At 41.3% G+C, this 19,418-nt stretch overlaps 1 protein-coding gene and 2 pseudogenes across 10 annotated transcripts in view; 1 reads left to right on the top strand and 2 right to left on the bottom strand.

The window, feature by feature from the left end:
• Positions 1-254: 254 nt before the first annotated feature.
• LOC147357709 (ragulator complex protein LAMTOR3 pseudogene) lies at positions 255-1,083 on the bottom strand (annotated as a pseudogene).
• Positions 1,084-5,034: 3,951 nt separating this feature from the next.
• FAR1 (fatty acyl-CoA reductase 1) overlaps positions 5,035-19,418 on the top strand; it is a 77,723-nt gene continuing 63,339 nt past the window's right edge. For 4 of the 10 annotated variants that reach the window (XR_015142043.1, XM_086339900.1, XM_086339899.1 and 1 more), the window contains exon 1: positions 5,035-5,138. The gene's annotated coding sequence lies outside the window, so the exon portion shown is untranslated. Of the gene's footprint in view, positions 5,139-7,681; positions 7,780-16,602; positions 16,654-19,418 lie in introns of all 10 variants that reach the window. The other 6 variants (XM_086339906.1, XM_086339902.1, XM_086339905.1 and 3 more) reach the window with 3 other exon arrangements.
• Positions 18,481-19,006, bottom strand: LOC147357708 (small ribosomal subunit protein eS24 pseudogene; annotated as a pseudogene).

Genomic DNA, 19,418 nt, shown 5'->3' with positions numbered 1-19,418 from the left:
GGCATGCTAGAGTCCATTGGGTCAGAAAGAGTTGGACACAACTTAGCGACTGAAAAATGCCCATAAGCCATTTTTTCTTCCTAATACTCAATGCAAAGAAAGTAATATGAAGAAAAATATGCCCTCATTATTCATAATAAAGAGTCTGCTTCATTCTGCGGGCATGGCATATTGTACAATATTGTACATACTGAACAGTTCATTGCTCAAGTGGATCAAAGTATCATTTTGATTCTGAGCCACTAAATAGGATCTCATACATATTTGGTGACTGGACTAACTGCATAGGAGCTGTGATAGATTGAACCTTCTGTGATCTCACTAAATAAGAAAAAGCCCTACACAAGAAAAGATAACAATCAATCTGTTCATAAATTCTATCTATAGGCTCTTTCACCAGTGTAAGGTGGAAAAGGGGCCCTTCCTTGTGGCCTAAAGACTGACGGATTCGTAGTGTGTTTGATACGATGAAGGTAAGAAACTGCCAGATTAAGAAATCCACAATTTGTCTCAATTCTTCAAATAATGGAGCAATTTCCTTTTCTAAGCTGACAATTAGTACTGTATTAGCATTGCTGCTGGCTATGAAACTCACCACCTAAGGTAAAGGACTGAATTCAACCACCTGGTAAGTATTATAGTAACAGATGATACACCTATCTTTTTTGAAGGTCTGAGTTTTCCCCCTTGGTCTTTTTAAGGGCAAAGAAAGTGAAAAGTGAAGTAGCTCAGTCGTGTCCGACTCTTTGCAACCCTGTGGACTGTAGCCTACCAGGCTCCTCTGTCCATGGGATTCTCCAGGCAAGGATACTGGAGTGGATTGCCGTTTCCTTCTCCAAGGGATCTTCCCGATCCAGGGATCAAACCTGGGTCTCCCGCATTGCAGGCAGACGCTTTACCGTCTGAGCCACCAGGGAAGCCCCTGTAAGGGCAAAAGTAGACAAGAAACCAGGTCTCAAAGCATGCTTTGGAGTGTTATCACTGGTCACTTTAATGATAAGCTCTCCACCTCTGACACAACAGTAGCATGGAGCCTTTCAACACTTGGTAATTATACAGGAAGCGTTTCAGTTCATCCACCATAATGAACCCCTTTCTCCAACAGGATTAATCTCCGTGCCTGGGTTTCTGGGCTGCCTGGTTCTCTGAGCTGTCTCTTCAGGATAGCTTCTGGGATAGGTTCCTCTAAATGCTGCCATCACATGATTTGTCTGTTTTTTTAATAACAAACTTTATGTTTAAAGCGGAACAATTCTGAATGTCATAATTGTATGCAGCCAAGGTTCAGTTCAGTCGCTCAGTCATGTCCAACTCTTTGTGACCCCATGAATCGCAGCACGCCAGGCCTCCCTGTCCATCACCATCTCCTGGAGTTCACTCAAACTCACGTCCATTGAGTCGGTGATGCCATCCAGCCATCTCATCCTCTGTCGTCCCCTTCTCCTCCTGCCCCCAATCCCTCCCAGCATCAGAGTCTTTTCCAATGAGTCAACTTTTTGCTTGAGGTGGCTAAAATATTGGAGTTTCAGCTTTAGCATCAGTCCTTCCAATGAACACCCAGCACTGATCTCCTTTAGAATGGACTGGTTGGATCTCCTTGCAGTCCAAGGGACTCTCAAGAGTCTTCTCCAACACCACAGTTCAAAAGCATCAATTCTTCGACACTCAGCTTTCTTCACAGTCCAACTCTCACATCCATACACGACCACTGGAAAAACTATAGCCTTGACTAGATGGACCTTTGTTGGCAAAGTAATATCTCTGCTTTTGAATATGCTGTCTAGGTTGGTCATAACTTTCCTTCCAAGGAGTAAGCGTCTTTTAATTTCTTGGCTGCATTCTCCACCTGCAGTGATTTTGGAGCCCAAGAAAATAAAGTCTGACACTGTTTCCACTGTTTCCCCATCTATTTCCCCTGTTTCTGCATCTATTTCCCATGAAGTGATGGGATCAGATGCCATGATCTTAGTTTTCTGAATGTTGAGCTTTAGGCCAACTTTTTCACCCTCCTCTTTCACTTTCATCAAGATGCCCTTTAGTTCTTCTTCACTTTCTGCCATAAGGGTGGTGTCATCTGCATATCTGAGGTTGATATTTCTCCTGGCAATCTTGATTCCAGCTTGTGCTTCTTCCAGCCCAGCGTTTCTCATGATGTACTCTGCATATAAGTTAAATAAGCAGGCTGACAATATACAGCCTTGACGTACTCCTTTTCCTATTTGGAACCAGTCTGTTGTTCCATGTCCAGTTCTAACTGTTGCTTCCTGACCTGCATATAGGTTTCTCAAGAGGCAGGTCAAGTGGTCTGGTATTCCCATCTCTTTCAGAATTTTCCACAGTTTATTGTGATCCACACTGTCAAAGGCTTTGGCATAGTCAATAAAGCAGAAATAGATGTTTTTCTGGAACTCTCTTGCCTTTTCGATGATCCAGCGGATGTTGGTAATTTGATCTCTGGTTCCTCTGCCCTTTCTAAAACCAGCTTGACCATCTGGAAGTTCACGGTTCACGTATTGCTGAAGCCTGGCTTGGAGAATTTTGAGCATTACTTTACTAGTGTGTGAGATGAGTGCAATTGTGCGGTAGTTTGAGCATTCTTTGGCTTTGCCTTTCTTTGCAGCCAAGGTAGAGAACACAAAAGAATTGCAGAGAATAACTGTGCTCACTAGAAATTTGACTCTCTTCACAAAAGCTGCCTAAAACTCTTTCTATGCTGTGCTCAGTCTATACTACGAAAGCGCATTTATGATGCATTCTAGATAGTTGTAATGGGTTGTTTACTGCAGCTACAAAATTGTGTTCCCTTTCCTTTGATCAAAAAAAGTTACTTTTAAGTAGTTCACACTTTGTTATGAAATCTATAAAAATAAAGCATGGTGATAATCACTTATTAACCCCATGAGTTCCATCAGAGACATAGGCAAGATTCTGTGCTACTCATTGTGGGGAGTACAAAGATGAATAAGGACAAAGCAAAATGACCTGATTTTGTTTTGGAGGAGGCAAATGTGGTACTGTAGAAAGATTATGGAATTTTGCATCAAATAGACCTAGATTTCAACCCCACTTCTGCCACCTAACAAATATATGATTTGGGGCAAATTACTTGTCTCATCGAGCCCCAATTTTCTCTTCTACAAAATTCAGATTAATAAATGAATAGTTGCATAGAGTTGTTGTAAAGATGGAGTGAAGAACCTCAAAAGAACTGTTTAATGAAACCCTGACAGAACACTATATGAGTTAGAAAATGTTATTAATACATATCATAAGAAAAGTATTTCCTCACAGCAGGAAGAGGTACTATTTGAATAAAAAAATTAAAGCTTGATCTTGTCTCCTGTTTTTAAAGAAGTTATCAAAGTCTGAGGGAATTTATAAACAGCTATAACAACTTCATCAGTAGCATATGTGTTTTTGGTGTCTATTCCTATGTATATTCTCAGCAATATATAATAACCTTAGGCTGTAAACTATGATAATAAATTTTTGACTTGGTGCAATTTACTTTTATTTACAGAACTATAAAGTTTCCTGGGTTTATAACTTAGGGAGGCCACAAAGTAGGCAGCTCAGTACACTTATGTAGTTTTCAATTAGGTGCAGCACCCTGGGTGCTTTTGTTCTGAATGTCAGGCACTGAAACAGGCTGTAAATCTTCTGAACCATCTTAGCCCACCCTTAAAGCACCAATGGCCATCTCATGCGAAGAGTTGACTCACTGGAAAAGCCCCTGAGGGACTGGGGGCAGGAGAAGGGGGCGACAGAGAATGAGATGGCTGGATGGCATCATCGACTCGATGTACATGAGTTTATGTGAACTCCGGGAGTTGGTGATGGACAGGGAGGCCTGGCGTGCTGCGATTCATGTGGTCGCAGAGAGTCGGACACGCCTGAGCGACTGAACTGAACTGAAAGCACCAATCTGTGAGTTTTATTCAGCGTGCCAGGAACTTCACTCGTTTTAAATTCTCAGTCCTTTTTTTTTTCCTTCCTATAGTTTCTACTTTTTGAATTATAGTTAAATCCCAGTGGATTGTTTATACCGTGGGTGTCCCATGGAGCCTAAGGTTATAATAATATTATGACAAGAGTTTTTCTCACAATTCTTTTATCATTAAAAAATTGAGATATTTATACATAAAGTGCGTTGGGTGCCTAACATCTTAATTGTACGACTCGGAGAATTTTTACCGAGGCATACAACCACCTCAGTAACTACCACCCGGATCAAGAGGCAAACGCTCCCAGTTACCCTGAGGGTGCCCTGGGCCCCTTCCATTTCCTCCTCTTCCCTCCTTGAGGTAAACTTTACTCTAATTTTTCTCACCATGGATAAGTTTTATATGAAATTATTCTGGAAGAAGTGCTAAGTGGAAATATTTGGCCCACAGTCCCGCGGGGCTGGACAAGACGTATGCTCGGCTCCCTCTCTCTAGAGCACCTCGCGGAGGCTCCAGGGGACCACAGATCCGCAGCTCGGCTTTCACCGACCCGAACCAGCCTCGCCAAGGCGAGCGCTGGGCCTCACGTAGACAGTGCTGGAGCACGCCACAATGGCTACCCGCGATCCCTCGGACCCGCTTCGCCGCATCTTCCCAGCCTTTCCACCCGGTGCCGCTTCCAGGCGACGGGCAGCCCGGGCGTGGCCGCGGGCGAGACCCGCCGGAACGCTAGCGGCCAGCGGGGGCGCTCCTGAGCCCGGGATGTGGGGGGCGCGCCCATTGGCTGAACTTGTCCCGCGGGCTGGTCGGCTGCAGAGCCCACCTCCCGACCCTCTCTCCGCCCTCCCATTGGCCCTTCGCGTCCCCCTCCCGCCCGGATGGAAACTGGGTTGAGCGGGTGGGAGGCCAGAACCCGGAGGAGGGTGAGCGGTCCTCTGGTACGGGGCGCGGGAGAGCCAATCAGGACAAGACTTGGAGAAAAGGCGCCGCGCCAGCCAGTCACATTCCGAGGTCCGGGTCGGGGCCGGCTGACGCGAATACGGGCCACAGCCAATGGGCTTGCCACTACCCGTCCGCTCTTCAGCAGCCTGTCGGGGGCGGTGGAAGAGCGAGTGAGGAGAGCGCGACGGCGACGGCGGCTGAGCCCTCGCTGGACGGCCGGGAGGAAAGCGAGGCCAGAGCCTCTGCGACTAGGTGAGAGGCGGGAACCCCAGGCAGGAGAAGCGGGCTGCGGGCCCCTCCTCGCCTGGCCCGGGCCGCGGCTCTGGGAGCTGTGGAGGCAGGCCCGGTTGAGGCGGGGGCAGTACCCGCCGCCCAGCCCCCGCCCCACCCCCAACCCCCACCTCCTGCTGCCCCGAGCCGGGGGTGCAAGCTTCTGCCGGATGGTCTCCGCGCGGCTTGGCGGGGCCACCGCCCTCTGGAGGGCCAGGACCCAGAGCGGAGCCGTAGGGAGGGGCCTGGTTTGCAGACGCGGAGCCTGGGGGCGCCGCCTGGGGCGGGGAAGCTGCGTAGAGGTGGCGAAGGTGGGGCAAAATAGTTAACGGAGGAGCAGGTTTGTGTGCTCGAGTGTGGCAGTGAAAGGAGGCCTGTGATGGAAGGATTCTGGATCTGGGGACGAAGAAAGTAATGGGAATAGGGTGATGCTCAGAAAAAGGAGTCCTCGGAGAAGGTGCGGAGCCAGGGCGCGTGTTTGGCCTCTCGGAAGTCGGCATTGACAGAAACTGGGAGGAAATCAACTGGGAGTGAAGGGAGGAGAGGCTTGGGACACGTGGGTCTGGAGTACGAGGCACTTCCTAAAACCGGAAGATGACTGAGAGGCGAAGGTTTTAGGTGAGGTGTGGGTGCACGCTGTTTGACTAGAAGGCATCAGGAGGCCAGTTAGGAGAAAGTATACAGGCAGCAAAGGAGATAGGTTTATGTGTGGTAGCTGAAGGGTGTAGGTTTATGTGTGGTAGCTGAAGGGTGTGGATCTTTTATGAGTAAGTCAGCAAGAGTAACTGTCCATTTCGTCAGGTAGGAGTCAAAAAGCCAGGGCAATAGGTTCATTCACTACTCAGTTCAGTTCAATCTTTCGTCATTCAGTTATTGACGTGTCCGACTCTTTGCGACCCCATGGACTGCAGCATGCCAGACTTTCCTGTCCATCACCAACTCCTGGAGCTTATTCAAACTCATGTCCATCGAGTCAGTGATGCCATCCAGCCATCTCATCCTCTGTCGTCCCCTTCTCTTGTCCCCAATCCCTCCCAGCATCAGAGTCTTTTCCAGTGAGTCAACTCTTCACATGAGGTGGCCAGAGTATTGGAGTTTCAGCTTTAGCATCAGTCCTTCCAATGAACACCCAGCACTGATCTCCTTTAGAATGGGCTGGTTGGATCTCCTTGCAGTCCAAGGGACTCTCAGGAGTCTTCTCCAACACCGCAGTTCAAAAGCATCAACTCTTTGGCGCTCAGCCTTCTTTATAGTCCAACTCTCACGTCCATACATGACTACTGGAAAAACCATAGTTTTGACTAGACGGACCTTTGTTGGCAAAGTAATATCTCTGCTTTTGAATATGCTGTCTAGGTTGGTCATAGCTTTTCTTCCAAGGAGCAAGTGTCTTTTAATTTCATGGCTGCAGTCACCATCTGCAGTGATTTTGGAGCCCAAGAAAATAAAGTCTCTCACTCTTTCCATTGTTTCCCCATCTGTTTGCCATCGATGGCCAAACGCTCAGTCTTGTTAACTCTCACCTCTGAGGGTGATTGTCCTCCTCCCCAACCCTCCTCCAACCCCTGTGACACTAATTGTTGTTGATGAACTCTCATTGTTTTGCCTCAGCAGGAACTCATCCTCCCAGAAGCAACGGCACAATTATTGGTTGCTTTTGATTGGATGACAGTGAGGACTCATTTAATCCAATGTGTTGGTTTAAAGAGAACATGAGAGGATACTTAAGAAATTGTGCCATGTAAGGGAGTATCTCAACTGTCTGTGTAATATAAAAGTAATATAAGATCTCTTACAGTAACCCAATAAGAATGAACACAGGTCATCCTGTTGCTGTATAAGAGTCAAGCATTTTGATGTAGAATTTGATTGTGTATCATGCTTGTTGGGAAATTGTTTAGCCTTGGGAAGAGTTTTGTGGTTAGATAGGTTCAAAGTTCCTTTCACTTAGAGGGAAGATTAACTTGGTGTCATTTTTATTTGGGGGTGTGAGAAGAGAAAAGGCAGTAGAAAATGAAATGGTCCATTAATGCATTTCTATTGGATTTAAGCAGGAGAAAGTGATTACCACTAAGGTGTAATTTCTGCTTGAGCGTAGGGCAAAAGGATTATGAAGAATTAAGTACTTCTTTACCAACATAGGGTTTCCCTTGTCCTCAGCTGGTAAAGAATCCACCTGCAATATGGGAGACCTGGGTTTGATCCCTGGGTTGGGAAGATCCCCTGGAGAAGGGAAAGGCTACCCACTCCAGTATTCTGGCCTGGAGAATTCCATGGACTGTATATGTATAATTCATGGGGTTGCAAAGAGTCAGACACAACTCAGCAACTTTCACTCACTCACTTACCAACATAAAATAATACAGTGTTAAGGACGAAAACCAAAGAGGGCATTTGTTGTATGTTTCTTTATTAACCACATCAACAAAGCATTGTAGGTAATGGACCGTTCTTTAGGATGTAGAAATACTTTTGTGGAAGTACTTTCTTGGTAATGCTATTTGGTGATCACATTTTACTCTTAGTATAACAGAATACCTAAGTGCTGAGGTGCTGAGGCGACTGGGAGCAGAGGAGTAATCTGAGTGGTGTGGAATTAATCAGGGAAAGTTTCCTGAAAGAGGTGAGTGTTGAGCCATCTTTTGAACTAGGAGTTGGGGTGTGGGTTATTGCAAGACAGGATGATATGCCAGTAGTATGGACATGTTATAAGCACCTGTGGGCAAGAGTGACAAATTAAAAATTGTTTTGAGGAATTAGATTTGATTGAAGATTTAAGGGTGTGGAAATCAACTAAGTCTTGTTATAGCCTAATTGATAAATGATGGTTTTGTATGGTGGCTACAGAGAGAGAACTTAGAATACTTAATGATGGCTTGGAGATGGTAATAAAGAAATGAGTACAAGAATATTTTTTGATAGTTATGGTAAGAAGAATATAGTGAAAGTAAGTTGGATTGTTCACAGATTTAGTGTTCAAGCTTATATAATAATAAATATTTTTGATTCCTGTGCTAGATTATGTTGATATTAATAGCAAAATTTATTGGGTACTACTATGTGCCAGAAGCTATTTTGAATTTTCCAAGCCTCATCTTTCTTTGATTATCCCTACTTTATAGATGAGAGAACTGAGGTTCAGGGATATTTAATTTAACCAGAGTCATACAGCTAGTAAGTGGCAGGTCAGGGTTGGCAAAGGCAATAAGTGAATGTGAATTGAACACCTACTTTGTGCCGGGCATTGTGGTAAGTGCTGGAGATTCAAAGTTGGCAAGCAAATTCAAGGTCAGGCCTGGACCATTTTTAGAGATTGTCAGCAGTTAACAGAAGACAGCCAGTGAAGAAATAGAAAAAGATTAGTTGGAGAGACTTTTGTAGACACTGAGGAATATACTGTTTAGGGAAACTTAAGATAGAGTTACGCTAAAGAGGAAGTTATCAGTAGCAAAATATGTAGCTGAGAGACTCAGAAGAACAAAGATTGAGAAGAAACCATTGAGTTGAGTAAGGAAAAAACTAGTGTGAATTTAATCTCAAGAAAGCCAAAATAAAGACATTTAGATACAGGCTGGTAGTTAATTGTGTTTAGTGGCAAGTGCTCTGTACAAATTTAAAGTTTGGTATGATCACAATTATGGTCAAATTCATAGGAAAGATGTTGGTATGTCCCTTTGTAATAATTTAATTATTGGCTGGTAAGGTGATGGGTAATTTAAAAATGCTGGTGCTCTTTGTATTTTTCCAAGTTTATAAAAACAAGCATTGTTATTTTTATAATTAGTGGGGGGAACTGTTCAACTAAAATGAACTAATAGCGAGGGAATATGTGGGTGGCCTAGTCTATGTTTGGAGAAGACAATGGCACCCCACTCCAGTACTCTTGCCTGGAAAATCCATGGACAGAGGAGCCTGGTAGGCTGCAGTCCATGGGGTCGCTAAGAGTCAGACACCACTGAGCAACTTCACTTTCACTTTTCTCTTTCATGCATTGGAGAAGGAAATGGCAACCCACTCCAGTATTCTTGCCTGGAGAATCCCAGGGATGGGGGAGCCTGGTGGGCTGCCATCTATGGGGTCGCACAGAGTCGGACACGACTGAAGCGACTTAGCAATCTACGTTTGGGATAGGAAGGAAGATAGTCTTGTCTCAGTGTCTACTGCATATGAGCCACTTTGGTGGGCACAGTTCCATCTTGAAAATGAATTATTATTGGAAACAACCTGAAACTGTACATTTGCCTAATCTGAAGGATCTGGTTACTAAAGCACTCCGAATCATAGATATATGATCTTGGCTTTTCTGAACATTGTCTAATGAATGAACTTAAAGTTAAAAAAACCAGACCTTACAGATCACACACTGAGTCATTTTATCTATCTTTTTGGCCTTCCCTAAACCTACATGTAGCCCTTCCTTGCTCCCACTTGTGGATTTATAGTTCCTCTCTTCAGTGGGTTTGTAATGGGTCAGTTCAGTATAGCTACATGAAAGTGCTGAGTTTACATATTTTACAAATTTAACCTAAACATTTAAAATTTGTCATGTTTTCTGTTCCCAATTTGAAGAAGAAATGAGATACATTTCAAGATTATCTTTGCTTATCAAATAATCATTCCAAAGCAAATTAGAAATGTTTGTCCTAGTATAGATTTATTCCAACCTTGTAAGTCAAGAATGGGATGTACTTTTTAGTTTCATTTCATTTGGCGCATAGGAATTGTGGGAGGAAACTATTTCATCTAGCCACTGTACTATGCTCCTTAAATAAATTATTAATATCACATTTAATTCTCATGCTGTTCTCTAAGGTGGATATCTCATTTTATGAAGAGAATGAGATTCGGAGAATTTAGTAATATTCCAAATTCCAGAGAGCTAAGTGGCAGGGCTGAGATTCAAATTTTGCTTTTCCTGGTCCCATAGCTCATGCATATGAGATGTATGGCTAGAAGGACTTGTTTATTAGTACATATGACTGAAAAGAAAGCCACATAGTTTTAGGTATTTAGTAACTTTTCCTTACCTTTGAAGATGGGACTCTTGCTCTGTGTGTTTGTGCCTTGTGACACAGGGTTTTAAATAACAGTGATTTGTGTGTCTTAGAGGGTACGTTATATTTTATTGCTTTAGAGGTATATGGTTTCACATTTTAGTATTTTTTGAAATGAATATTTTACAGTGTCTATATTTCTTAAAAAATGTTTGTGAAATGGATACTATGTCTTAAAGCCAAATATGTCTTGGAATTAAGGAAGTGTGGTATGTGCATGTAGTCTTTGTGTATAACTGTTTTAGCAGTTTCTTTGCATTTTCTTCCCAGTCTTCCACCTTTACTTAGTCTATTACTTTTTTTTTAGTATGGTATAATACGAAATTGAAGTGTATATTAATAATAAAATAGTCATTCTCTTCAGGTAGTGAATATTATAGTGTAGAAGAAAAAATTTTGATACAGAAAATTTACATTGCGCTGTGAATCAGCAGATCTGAATTTTAATGTTGGTTTTGTTAGCAACTTGATGTGTAACTTGAGGCAAGTCACTTCCTCTCTCTGAGCTTTAGCTTCCTCATCTGTAGAACAGAATGAGGAGGGGAACTTAAAAGACCTGTCTAGCTTGAAGAAACTGTATACCTTTTTTCTTATTAAAAAATATGAAAGCCTTAAAGCCCTTTCTTAAACAACTGTATTTGTTGCTTTTTACTTTTTTTTCCTCTTCATCCACTGTATTCCTTCCCTGCCCATTTTCCCCTGGATCCTTGAGGGGATTTTCAGATTCTTGTTCATTAGAGAATATGAATTACTTTTTATATCTTCTTCAAGACAGACTATCTGAGAAAGTAGGTAAACAGTAAGTAGTTAATGAATGAATGAATATGTTTTATCTGGGTTAATAAAAGAATTGTTTAAATAAAATATCATCAACGAGTTGTTGAGGTTTCATTGAGAAGTAATACTGCTCTCTTTCACATAATGAAATATGTTTATAAAAGTAAGTATTTGCTCTTTACTGGGCAGATGTACAAAGAAGAAAGTTCCTAAATCTGTTTTTAAAAAGCTGTCTGTTCTAATAGGCAAGGCAGACTTCTTTAAACTTTATATTATGGAAAATTGTAAACATAAAAACACAAAGTTTAAAGAAGTCTGCCTTGTGTGATAGAACAGAGAGCTTCTTTTTTTTTAAAAATTATTTAATTGGAGGCTAATTACAATATTGTGGTGGTTTTTGCCATGCATTGACATGAATCAGCCACAGGTGTACAGGTTTCCCCCCATCCTGAACCTCCTCCTACCTCTCCCCACCCCATCCCTCTGGGTTATCTCAGAGCGCCAGCTTTGAGTGTCCTGTTTCATGCATCAAACTTGCACTGGTCATCTGTTTTATATATGATAATATACATGTTTTAGTGCTGTTCTCTCATTTTGTCCCATCCTTGCCTTCTCCCACATAGTCACAAAGTCTGTTCTTTACATCTGTGTCTCTTTTGCTGTCTTACATATAATGTCATCATTACTGTCTTTCTAAATTCCATATATGTGTGTTAATACACTGCATTGGTGTTTCTCTTTTTGACTTACTTCACTTGTGTAATAGGCTCCAGTTTCATTAGAACTGACTCAAACGCTTTCTTTTTTTTTTTTATAGCTGAGGAATATTCCATTGTATATACATACCACAGCTTCCTTATTCATTCGTCTGCTGATGGACACCTAGGTTGCTTCCATGTCCTAGCTATTGTAATCAGTGCTGCAGTGAACATTGGGGTACATGTGTCTTTCAATTCTGGTTTCTTCCATGTGTATGCCCCGCAATGGGATTGCTGAGTCACATGGCAGTTCTGTTTCCAGTTTCTTAAGGAATCTCCACACTGTTCTCCATAGTGGCTGTACTAGTTTTCATTCCCACCAACAGTGTAAGAGGATTCCCTTTTCTCCACACCCTCTCCAGCATTTATTGTTTGTAGACTTTTGGATCGCAGCCATTCTGACCAGCGTGAGATGGTACCTTATTGCAGTTTTGATTTGCATTTCTCTGATAATGAGTGATGTTGAGCATCTTTTCATGTGTTTGTTAGCCATTTGTATGTCTTCTTTGGAGAAATGTCTGTTTATTTCTTTGGCCCATGTTTTGATTGGGTCGTTTATTTTTCTGGTATTGAGCTGCAGGAGTTGCTTGTATGTTTTTGAGATTAATTCTTTGTCAGTTGTTTTGTTTACTATTATTTTTTCCCATTCTGAAGGCTGCCTTTTCACCTTGCTTATAGTTTCCTTCCTTGTGCAAAAGCTTTGAAGTTTAATTAGGTCCTGTTTGTTTATTTTTGTTTTTATTTCCATTACTCTGGGAGGTGGGTCATAGAGGATCTTGCTGTGATTTGTGTCAGAGAGTGTTCTGCCTATGTTTTCCTCTAAGAGTTTTATAGTTTCTGGTCTTACATTTAGATCTTTAATCCAGTTTGAGTTGGTAAATCATATGCCTGCAATGCAGGAGACCTGGGTTCGATTCCTGTGTCGGGAAGATCCCCTGGAGAAGGAAATGGCAACCTACTCCAGTATTCTTGTCTGGAGAATCCCATGGACAGAGGAGCCTGGCGGGCACAGTCCATGGGATTGCAAGAGTTGGACAAGACTTAGTGACTAAACCACCACTACCACCATGGTGTTAGAAAGTGTTCTAGTTTTTTCTTTTACAGGTGGTTGACCAGTTTTCCCAGCACCACTTGTTAAAGAGATTTTCTTTTCTCCATTGTATTTTGTTGCCTCCTTTGTCAAAGATAAGGTGTCCATAGGTATGTGGATTTATCTCTGGGCTTTCTGCTTTTTTTCCATTGATCTGTACTTCTGTCTTTGTGCCAGTACCATACTGTCTTGATGACTGTAGCTTTGTAGTATAGTCTGAAGTCAGGCAGGTTGATTCCTCCAGTTCCATTCTTCTTTCTCAAGATTGCTTTGGCTATTCAAGGTTTTTTGTGTTTCCATTCAAATTGTGAAATTATTTGTTCTAGTAGAACAGAGAGCTTCTTAAAGACAGATTCAAGAGCTTTCTTCTTTGTATATATTTTTATACATACATATCACCAGCTTTAACAATTTTCAGCTTGTGGACAATCTTTTTTATCTGTATCCTCACTCACTCCTCCCCACCCCCCTGCCTTTTAAATTTTGAAGCAAGTCCTAGACATTTTTACCAGTTGTTACCCTACAGCTTGATAAGTGTAACAGTGGACATGCTAATCTAACCGAAGTGGAAATTTTTTCATGTAAATATATTTGAGACTTGTATGTTACAGTGTTTTGAGCAAGAGAAATTAGATATAATTTACTATATGACAGGGATAAGTAGTTGAAGAGACTTGACTATTCGTATGTAAAACAGAATATAGGAACATCAGATCATGTGCCTGGATTAGAGATTCTAAATGGGAAATGACATTGGTGAGGTGTGTGATATGTATGTATGTAAAATTTAACCATTTGACAGTTTTAAGATTACTTTGAAATATCTCCTCTAGGTCATTCTTGTCATTATGGAATATTTGCCAAAAAATGTTGTCATGGCAGTCACTTGAAAACTCCTTCTTGAATGTAAGGAATTCATACCACTGTATCTTATTATTTTGGAGTATTGACTTAAAAACTTTGAACTATTAACTGAAAATTAACATTTTAAAATATCTCCCATAATGTAGAGTTTTAGTCAAAGGTCATAAACCCCTTTGAGCATCTCCTCATAGCTTTGTGCTATCTCTTTTCCTCAGAAAAAATACACATATGCACAGTTTTTCATATAATTTCAAGGGGCTGATAAGCCTTTTAAAACACATTCAGATATCTTTGAGTGTTTGTATAATAGAGATTCTGGTTTAATAATTCATTCTTTAATGTTTAGGCAGAAAGCATACTGGTAAAATTCAATTTAAATTTATTTCTATGTGCTCCTGACCTCTTACAAACAAGTGTTTTTCATTATTGAGTGAAATTATAAATTTCATTATGCAAATGCCTAATTTTTTAAAAGACCCATTCTTAATTGGATTCTTGGGGAAGAACAACCTGTAGCCAATTTAATGAGTATGTAGAAATGATTTTACCAAAGATTTTGGAATAAATGTATGGAACTTTATATAATGGCTGCTGTCCATCCTGAATTAACATGAGGTAGAATATGACTTAAGAATGAATAAATACATAAATACTGCTTTTTCAGAGGTAAAGGAAAAACTTCTTTAACTTTTGTTGCTCTTAAATAGTTCAGGTCTGTGGAGGAAATGATCTGTTAAAGTATTTTGAGGTTCACATTTGTGTTAAAAAAAACTCCTAGATGTGATACACAGGGGCTTAGAAAGATGTATTGATCTGACAAAGGATTAATTTTCAGTAGAGCCCTGAGATCATAAGTGTTTATCATGCATCTAGTTTGAAGGATGGTCCTAAATACATTTCTGAGAAGTACAGGGTTTTAAAAACTTGTGAATTGTAGCTCACAATATTGGGTTGGCCAAAAAGTTCATTCCAGTTTTTCTGTACTACCTTATGGGAAATCTGAGTGAACTTTTTGGCTAACCCAATATAATCATGCTGCTAAGTCGCTTCAGTCGTGTCCGACTCTGTGCGACCCCATAGATGGCAGCCCACCAGGTTCCCCCGTTCCTGGGATTCTCCAGGCAAGAATACTGCAGTGGGTTGCCATTTTCTTGTCCAATGCGTGAAAGTGAAAAGTGAAAGTGAAGTCACTCAGTCGTGTCTGACTCTTAGCAACCTCATGGACTGCAGCCTACCAGGCTCTTCTGTCCATGGGATTTTCCAGGCAAGAGTACTGGAGTGGGGTGCCATTGCCTTCTCCAAACACAATCATAATTGTGGGTATTAGCATGAGCAGAATCCTTAGGAGATAGGAACAGATCAGTTAGCTGCTAAATGGGACATTTGACTCTGCAGAGCAGAGCATAGATTGTTTGAAGATCAATGAATATTGGGTGTATGGCTTTAAAGTGATAACCCTTGTGACCCATTTGAGTTAATAATTTTCTGAGTATCTAATGTATTACTGGGAAATAGCATCTTCCAATACATGGTAATATCTAGACTTTGAGAACAAGAGGAGGATTTATCCATCAGTGGTTTAGCCTCCTCTTCAGTAAATTATGTGGATTATCAGAGCAGTTAATTGACTTGCCCAAGGTCAGGTGCAGTGTTGCTCTTATTATCTTGACTCTCTTCATTCTGGATCTCAGTTTCTAGAGAAGGAACTATCTTAACACTAGAGTTTTTAGCATTGTGACTTTGATTCTCAATTGATAAATTGACCAAGAATTCTCTGAATTTTTAAACTCTGATATTTTTACTTTGTTGTATGTGTTCTAATCCCATCTTTAGCACAATAATCTATGGTTACAAGGCTTAATAGGGTAGGCTTCTTAGAAGCATTAAGTCACTTTCAGAGCTAGAAAAAGATAAGAATCCCCCAAATCATCAACACTTCCCTCCTTTTTTCTGTATCTTTCTGTGCTTGACAGCGTTTTGTTGCAAGCTGTACATATGAACCTGGCAAAGTTTTTTTTTTTTCCCCAAAATTGGAGGATAGTTGCTTTCCAATGTTGTTTTGGTTTCTGCCATGCAGCAACGTTAATCAGCCATAATGATACATATATCCCCTCCCTCTTGAACCCCAACCCCTCCCCTGCCCCCATCTTTCCTCACCCCCACCCCCCCAGTCATCAGAGAGCAGAACCTGAAAAGTTTTAAAGATAGACCAGAAAATATTTTTGAGAAGAGACTTCATTATGGGATTAAGTTGTTTTAAGACCTTCCTGGAAGCTTCCTACCCAAAACTTGAGCCTGGAGGGATCATTGACATTCAAGATGAGAGAAGTTATTATTACTTCCACGAAGGGCCCTAATTCGAAGTCCTTGTGCCGTATTTGGTTGGTGTGGACATGGTGACCAGGGAGAAGACCTGTCCGTACATTAGTGGCTCCATAGGTAAGGTGAGGACTTTTAGAACAGTGACTGGTCCAGTTCTTTTAATCCAAGCCCTTCAGCTGGGTCATTCTGTAGCTCAGTAATTCCTTCTTTTTAGTGGAGTAATAGCAACTAAATTGTCAAGGTAGAAGCATTTTGGGGGAGAGGAACTTTCTTCAGCAGTTAGGAATATGGATGGTTCCTAATTGAATGACAAAAAAGTATACTTATCTTAAAGTTTAGACTAGTTAGAAAATGGTAGGTCTCAAATACTGGTGATGGAATTGTATAACACATTCCACAGGTTTATTGAGTGAGTGAAGTCACTCAGTCGTGTCTGACTCTTTGCGACCCTGTGGACTGTAGCCTGCCAGGCTCCTCTGTCCATGGGATTCTCCAGGCAAGAATACTAGAGTGGGTTGCCATTTCCTTCTCCAGGGGATCTACCCAACCCAGGGATCTAACCTGAGTCTCCTGCATTGCAGGCAGATGCTTTATCCTCTGAGCCACCAGGGAAGCATGAAGTTCAACTAACGGTAATTTTTAATTAGGAATAAGAATAATTATAATTAAAAACCATAACCAGCTAAAGACAACACAGTTTCACTAATGATGATTGATTGTTCCTCTTGAAAATTACAGAATTCCATGTTTTGAGTGTGTGTATTTGGTAGAAGTTGTGCTGCATCTTGAGTTGCAGCATCCAGAGTTAGTAATTGTGTACAAACTGAAGTCTTTGGTACATTCTAATACATACTCATTTTTGCAACTCTTAATAACTGGCTTTATAGTTTATTCAGAAGTAGTCTTGAGGATCAATGGAAGGTCATGCTTTCTAAATCATTTGTAGTTCGTGGGAGGTTTGGCTCATGTTTGTACAGTCATTACCTCAGAAGGCTGATGTGGTAATCAATGAGCTTCTCAGGCACTTTGCTTACTTAGCCGTGTTTGGAAATTTGTGAAAGGCCAGGCTTTCTCTTACCCTACTGCTCTCCACCCAGGTGCCTTTTCCCAATAAAATCTCTTGCTTTGTCAGCACCTATCTCCTCAGACAATTCATTTCCGAGTGTTAGACAAGAGCCCAGTTTCGGGCCCTAGAAGGGGTTCCCTTTCCTGCAACAAATGGCGACTCTGGTGGAGACTCTTCTTAACTGAGACTGACATCCTGACTACTCAGGGTACTCAGGGGCCAGCTTGCCTGCCAATGGACCAGACCCAATGGCCGCAACTGAGACCCTTTTGTCCCTGGTCTCCTGACATGGACAACTGGCCAGAGTGCCCCGACTGGTATATTGACCTCTCTCTCCTTCCCTCTCTCTTTCCTCTCCTTAATCCTTCCTATCCTTCCCTGTTTTTCTAGTCCCTCGGTCCTGGACGCAAGAATCTGGTCGAAGGGCCTCAGCCTGAGCTGAGGATTGGAGACTGATCACCTCTTCTTGGCAGAGAACTCGAATTCTGGTTCTGATTTCTGGTAGGGCTGAGTTCCAGTCCTCCCTTCTCTGGAGGCCCAGGGTAAAGTCCCATAATGCCTGGGTATCTGCAGGTGGCAGGAGACGTCTGTAAGACCACCCTTTTGCCCCCCTCTCCCACCTCCTCCCCCTTCTTCTTTCAACCTGGCTTCCTTTCCTCCCTTTGAAAATCTTTGAAGACCTGAGATATTTTCCTACTTGGATCTGAAGTTCTGTGTCTCTATAGGAGGTTTTCTGAGAGACTGTATTCTTGTATTTAAGGGAGAAGGAAATGGCAACCCACTCCAGTGTTCTTGCCGGGAAAATCCCAGGGACGGGGGAGCCTGGTGGGCTGCTGTCTGTGGGGTCGCACAGAGTTGGACATGACTGAAACGACTTAGCGGTAGGCTTTCAAAGAGGTCTACTGAGTTTCTTTATCTCAGGACATTTTGTAGGTCTTTGATGTGCTAATGTATTTTGTAAGATTAGGGCTAAAGTGTACAGTTTGCCAGTCCCATTTGCCACGATTTGGAAAATGCTGCCTTGGCTGGGTAGAGCCTGTTTTTAAGTTCAGCCTTGGGAACAGATTGAGAAGGATTCATAAGAAAGTGACAAAAGAGAAACAGGAAATACAGCATATAGCAGGAGCTTCAAAGCACTTTTATATCGTTAAAGACATTTGCTGTTGTAATCAGACTAAATAAAACTCTTTTAAACAAAATCTTACTACTTCTATAAAAACAGTGAAATATCTGATTCTGTCAACTTGTTCTTAAAATTACTAAGCTTCATGAATAGGCTTCGATAGCTTTAAATTAGACCACATAGGGCACATGATTAGTAATCTGCCTGAGTCAGTTCTTTGGATAAACTTGTGTGTAGTCTACATGTAATGATCAGGGTATACCTGGAACATTTTCCTGTTAAAGTTAATTTTACTGAATAATTTAAAGTATATATATATTTTTTTATTTCACATAAACATTCTTAGTTTATTAATCATCTTATGAAAAATTTGCATAGTCACTGCAGAATCTTTACTCCTTCTGTTGTCCGGTCTCCAGCTCACTTTTTGCCAGCACCAAGGTTGGCCTTTGCAGTCCTCTTGACTTCCTGCATTCTGTTCTTTGTTCCTTTTGTTGTTTTCTTGAGGTTTTTTCTTATACAGACCATATCTTGCATGTCAATGTTCGGGTTCGTTTTTCTTTCTGTAATCTAAGGAATAGTAAAACCTGCCAAAGCTAGTTGTCTTGCCACGACCAAAATGGATTCTGAATCCAAATTCTAAGATGACATCTGGTGTGGTCTTGTACATTTTGGCTAGTTTTACCTAAATTTCTATCTTAGCTACTTTTGCCTTCCCAGGGTGAAGGATATTGATGACAATTTGTTTTTGGTTGGTCATGAACTTCCTGGTCTGGAGAATTACTGTTTCATTCATGATGGTTGCTGATCTTAAAGCAGCCAGAGAGGAAACGAGTGAAATATTTTTATATTAATTTTAGGTATATTGTGAAGTCAGATGGAAACTTTCATGAATTTTTAAGCAAAATAGGATATTTTGATTTCTCTGTTGTTTTGTAGATGTTTAAGAAATCTTATCTTTGGTAATACACTTGAAATATTAGGATACCTTTGTATACGGTATTTCACTTTTCTGAGTTTGAAAGTATTAGGATAGAAATTACATGTCTTTATATGAAAATATTTTTATTAGGTAAGGAGAGCCTGTAGCACAATTATTTATCTAAAGAAAAATCATGTGTGACTTTGGAGATTATTTTTTAAGAATTGTTTTCTCCCAGAATGGAATTGAATGCATGTTTTTGCAAGGAGTGGAATTGCTTTTGACC

Source organism: Bos grunniens, chromosome 15 (genome assembly GCF_055505025.1).
Source record: "Bos grunniens cultivar Pamir isolate PY7600 chromosome 15, Bosgru_T2T1.0, whole genome shotgun sequence".
Lineage (NCBI taxonomy): Eukaryota > Metazoa > Chordata > Mammalia > Artiodactyla > Bovidae > Bos > Bos grunniens.
The sequence above is the reverse complement of the archived record's forward strand: the minus strand, read 5'-3'. Positions and strand labels throughout refer to the sequence as shown.